Source organism: Callithrix jacchus, chromosome 11 (assembly GCF_049354715.1).
Source record: "Callithrix jacchus isolate 240 chromosome 11, calJac240_pri, whole genome shotgun sequence".
Lineage (NCBI taxonomy): Eukaryota > Metazoa > Chordata > Mammalia > Primates > Cebidae > Callithrix > Callithrix jacchus.
Window position 1 is genome coordinate 2,607,510 of NC_133512.1, and position 5,437 is coordinate 2,612,946.

The 5,437-nt window shown below is 48.0% G+C and overlaps 1 protein-coding gene across 3 annotated transcripts in view; it reads left to right on the top strand.

Moving 5' to 3' along the window:
- The window catches only part of BBS9 (Bardet-Biedl syndrome 9), a 749,186-nt gene that overhangs the window by 584,070 nt on the left and 159,679 nt on the right, over window positions 1–5,437 (top strand). The gene's annotated exons all lie outside the window — the stretch shown is intronic.

Genomic DNA, 5,437 nt, shown 5'->3' on the forward strand with positions numbered 1-5,437 from the left:
TGACTGCCACCCTCACTAGCTACACCCCTGCATGCACGTGAGTGTCTTTACCTGCACAAGTGTAGTGACTGCCACCCTCACTAGCTACACCCCTGCATGCACGTGAGTGTCTTTACCTGCACAAGTGTAGTGACTGCCACCCTCACTAGCTACACCCCTGCATGCACGTGAGTGTCTTTACCTGCACAAGTGTAGTGACTGCCACCCTCACTAGCTACACCCCTGCATGCACGTGAGTCTCTTTACCTGCACAAGTGTAGTGACTGCCACCCTCACTAGCTACACCCCTGCATGCACGTGAGTGTCTTTACCTGCACAAGTTGTAGTGACTGCCACCCTCACTAGCTACACCCCTGCATGCGCAGCCAGCATGATATTTGGCTCCCCGCTTACCCGACGAGAATGTGGCTTTCTTCAGCAGCAGACAGGGAAGCAGCTTGATGTCCCCAGAACCTTGTTTAGTCTCTAACTTTGCTGTAGTTGACAATGTCACATCAACTTTCCTAAGTTTCAGTTATTGCAAAATGGTGTTTATTTTCATTTGGGGATTCGGAGGGAAAAGAGAGGGCACGGAAGAAGGAAACCAATGAATATTTATTGAGGGCTTACTATGTACTAGGTGCTGTGCTTAAACATTTTAATGTACGTGATCACTTAGTTCTTCAAACAACTCTCTAAGCTAGGACATTACAAATCTCATGTTATGGATCTGGAAACCCAGGTCCCGACAGCTGAAAATAAAACGAAGAGTTGTACCATGCAATAGACCAAATGTTCATGTTCCTACAAAATGCACGTGTTGAAATCCTAACCCCCAAACCGATGGCATCAGGAGGTGCAGTCTTGGGAGGTGATTCGGTCCTTCCTCATGACTGGGCTTTATAAAGAGAGCGATCTTGTCCATTCTACTGTGGGAGGACAGAGTAGAGAGGTGCCTTCTCCGAATCAGAAAGGGGCCCTTACCAGACATGGAGTCTGCCGGTGCTTTGGCCTTGAACTTTCCAGCTTCCAGAACTGTGAGAAATAAGTTTCTGTTGTGTATAAGCCACCCAGGTTATGGTATGTTGTTATAGCAGCCTGAATAAACTAAGGCATATGGCTTTTCGCGGATTCTCTTGGGGGTTGGCTTCTCAACAGAGGTGATGTCATGTTGTGCTGGGAAGATCAGGACAATGATTCCAATGTCAGTACCAGGGACCCACTGACACCCCACTTGACAGGTCTAGTCCTATCAAGAGGCCAACATAAGGCAGCGCGAAAGCACGATGGGGTTTTCTAGGCAAACCACTCTCCCCCTTAGCCCTGTTGCCCCAAACATTGACATTCCTCGCCTCCATGACAGGGTGACTCTTCAGAGATCAGCGGCTCCCAGAAGCCACTACAGATCCCCAATGCTGGGAGCCAGCAGTGTTCCCAGATCTTGTGCTGTCCAGACCAGCCCCGGGAAACAGGCCCTGCTCTCCAGCTGGCCAAGCCCTGAGGGTGACTCATCTGGCCCCTGGAGCTGTTCATCAGCACGCCCTTCTGCCTGCTGCTGCCTCAGTGTGACCACAGCTGCCTCGGGGGATGGCGGAGGCTGGCTTCTGACCTGGGCTACTGGCCAGCAGTGTCCTGGAGACCGCGTGCTCAGCCGGCATGTCCCCCTCGTTCCGCCAGCCCTACCCACCTTCCTCGCCTGCAGCTCAATCCCTATGACTAAGGGTGTGGAAGAGGATTCCTTTTTCCAAAGCCCGTGACTGAGCTCGGATAGGAGGGATCTGCCATCCCCCTTCACTCAGAGACAGCAAAGATTTTTATCCCCCTAAGACAGGAATCCCCTGGCTGTGAGGTGGTAAGCCTGGGGAGTGGCTGCCGCCAGCTGTCCTCGGGAAAGGTCTGCCACTCTCCGACCTGCTGTTGACCTGAACTCCAGGGACAGCCACTCCCCTGCCATTTGCTCCTGCAGACAGAGAGTGGGACGGATGACGTCAGGGCACTTTTTGGAGTGCTGAAGTGAAGTTTTGACAAATTCCAGGGGACATCAAAGTGCAGAACAACAGCCAATACATCATAGCCTGTCACCAGGGCCCCCACCCCTGATTATCACATTAAATCAGCCGGTGGGCACATTTCAGCTGAAACTCAACAGACACCTACTGGAACTCACAGTTTCCCCTTCCAGAGTTCAACAAATATGGCAATGGTTACATTTTAAAATCTGTGTTTCCTATGCTACATTCAGTCTCTCTCTTCTCTCTCTCTCTCTCTCTCTCTCTCTCACACACACACACACACACACATTATTATGCGGCACAGAACAGAATGCTGATTTAGATTCTAGTCCCAGCTCTGCCACTTACTAGCTTGATATCTTTAGCAAGTTAGTTAATACCTCTGAGCCTCAGTTTTCGCAGGGTCTAAAAGAAGGGTAATAATATTTCTGTTTCCAAAATCGCGAGCCTCGGTGGGGAGAGTGGTTCAACACTGGTTCCTGCCTGGCGACTGTAGGCAATGTCTGCGCGTCATAGACTTTTGTATTTATTTCTCAGTGTGTTTGTTGTGTGTTCCTTTTTGAACCTAAGAAAGATAAGACATTATTTTCTCCTTCAGGTTTGCTGAGAAGTGCTTGTGGGTGAGCTGAGGGTAGGACATCTATGGCTCGGGGTTCAGGTTATGGAGGAAGTATCTGCTGGATTGGTATTTCCCTGGGTAAATTCTCACTGGGGGAGGGAGCAGAAGGTAATTTCAGAAAGAGCTTGTGCTGATCTTTCGAACTGTTTCTCCTTAACTCAGGAGTTTCCAAAGAAAGCAGGGTTATCTGCCAGAAGGTCTCAGAAAGATAGCAGGCATGTGAATTCTACTCTAACAATAGGGCATAAGAAATTTCACGTTTCTTTTATTGCCTTAAGCTAAATTTGATATGCGACTGTAGCCATCCTGCCAGGGTGGTAGGAAATTCCATTGCAGACCTTCCTGAAACACCCCTTCCTCTCAGCTCCAGTGGACTTTCACCCAGATCATTCGAATATGGTCTTTGGTCCACATGGTGACCACTAATGTGCTCGTTTGCTAAGTCCTCATGCTCGTGGGAGGGTGCTGGCGCCACCATTCCTTGGCAGAGCTTCGCCATGGCTATGATTTCTCCCTGAGACCCTGCTGCCTCCCAAAGGTTGCCAGAGAAGGAAAGCCTCCACACGTGGGATCACAGGCCTCCCTTCCCTTCCAGTCTTGGGGAAGGCACCAGAATCCTTTGAAGGCTCCCTTTTCTATCAGAACTGTCTCCTTCTTCACCTTGTGGAGAAGATAAAGGGTAATCTCCCTTGAGAGAGCCTGTGGAGACACAATGGTGGCCTCTGTTCGTTGGGGGTGGAGGAAAGATAAGTTATCTAGTTTAGGATTAACTAATTCTGTTACTGAGCTGAGTGACAAGATGGGATTGAAGAATTTGGGGACCCAGTGAGGACATGCAGGAGAGAGATTTAACAAATCACATGTGAAACAGACAAGCTTCTAATCCCTCTAAAATACCTGTTGCTTTCCTTCTTCCATTTCTACCCCTGCCCCCATAACTCAGTTCTATCTTTAAAAGGTAGCCCAGGAAGGGAGGGAGGCCTGGGAGACAGAACTGCTTTGTTGAGCCCCAGAACCAGCAGCAGATACTGCCTGCCAATCACACGGCACTCACCTCCTTGTGTAAATTGAGAAGGTGCTTGCCCAGGGACAGGCTGGCTTGACTGTCACAGCCATCCTGCAAGGTAAGTGGGGTAGTCGTTAACCTCATTTTCCAGATAAGGAAGCTGAGACTCACATGGATTAAAAGACTTACCCCAACTAACCAAGCTGCTGGGGGCAGAGCAGCAACCCGTAGCGTCCAGGTCTCTTGACTTTTGCTTCAAGAGCCCACAGCCTCACTCGGGGCTTAGATTAGACCTCGGCTCCATCCATTAGTGATTTGTGATGTTTGTTTTTTGCCAAAGAGGAGGACGGCTGAAGAGCCAGTGCCCTGGCATTTTGGACTCTTGCCAGCAGATTTTGTCTGACGCTTGCTCTTATGCTATTCTTTGCCATTTTCAGGAAAGGAAGCTAGATGTAAAATACATTTCTTTTTCTAGTTTACTTGAACTGCAAGAAGCACGTAGAATACATTTCTTATGAGAGCATGTGCTCTGGACTTTGATTCATAGCTAGTGGGACTATGTTGCAAATTCGACATGCATTCAACAGGACTACTTTGGCAAGGGAGTAATTTTATAAAATTATCAATTCAGTCTCAAAGAATAATAGCAGGAAATGTATTTCTGACTATTTAGAAGTGACTCATTATGGGACTATTTGAAAACTATATATTATTTTTATCAGTTAACAGAATGGCCTATAGTCAATGTTATCTCTTCACATCCAGTGATTCTTAGATCTGGTTACCCATTTCCCTCAAAACAGCAAAGCCGGGGAAACGAAAACCCACCACACTCTCTGCAAGGCTGACCCCTAAAACCCCACTGCAAACTGATACCACCACACCCTCCTCCACAAAATAACAGAGGGGAAGATAAGACGAAAAATTTCATTCCAATTTGCAATAATTTCCACAACCAGAATCATTTCTGATTCTTCAGTGAGACGGCAGAGTCAGAAGAGGTTCCACAACAGAAAATCTTGGCTGGAGTTTCACCATCAGGAGTAAAACAGGGAAACTAAATTGTGCCCCAGATAGCTTTCTTAGGGGGCTGTGTCAGATAGATGCTTCTGAATATTTAAAACAAAGGATGGCTAAGAGTTCTGCAGTCATTTCCCAGTTAAATATTGGATGGTATAAAATATTTTTATAGAAAGTACAGGCCAGGTGTGATGGCTCACACCTGTAATCCCCACACTTTGAGAGACCTAGGTGGGCAGATCACTTGAGGCCAAGTTTTAAAGATCAGCCTGGTCAACATGTAGAAACATGTCTCTACCAAAAATACAAAAATTAGCCCGGCATGGTGGTACACCCATCATCCCAGCTAGGTCAGGAAGTTGAGGCATGAGAATTGCTTGAACCTGGGAGGCGGAGGTTGCAGTGAGCCGAGATTGCACCACTGCACTCCAGCCTGGGTGACACAGTGACACTCTTGTCTCAAAAAGGAGAAAAAGTACATAGCCTACTTTTCATTAGCTGATATTTGGCCTCACCAAGGTGAAGCAGGAAAATGAAATTTTATCTATATCAGCCAGATACTCTCAGATACAGGTTTTCACTACATGAGAAACCCTGGTCTCCACATTGTTGAGCATACCAGACTCTAGTGAATGCCCTTCGGAAAGGGCCATCGCTCAGCAGGGCTTCCCATCGGAGGGCGGTGGTCCCAGCCAAGGCCGTGTTCAGGGCTTGCTCCACTCAAGGGAGGCAGCCTAATCTGTCTTTCCCAAACAATGCCTGGGCTCCACACTTCCTGAGAAAGCAGGGACTGTTCCCTTT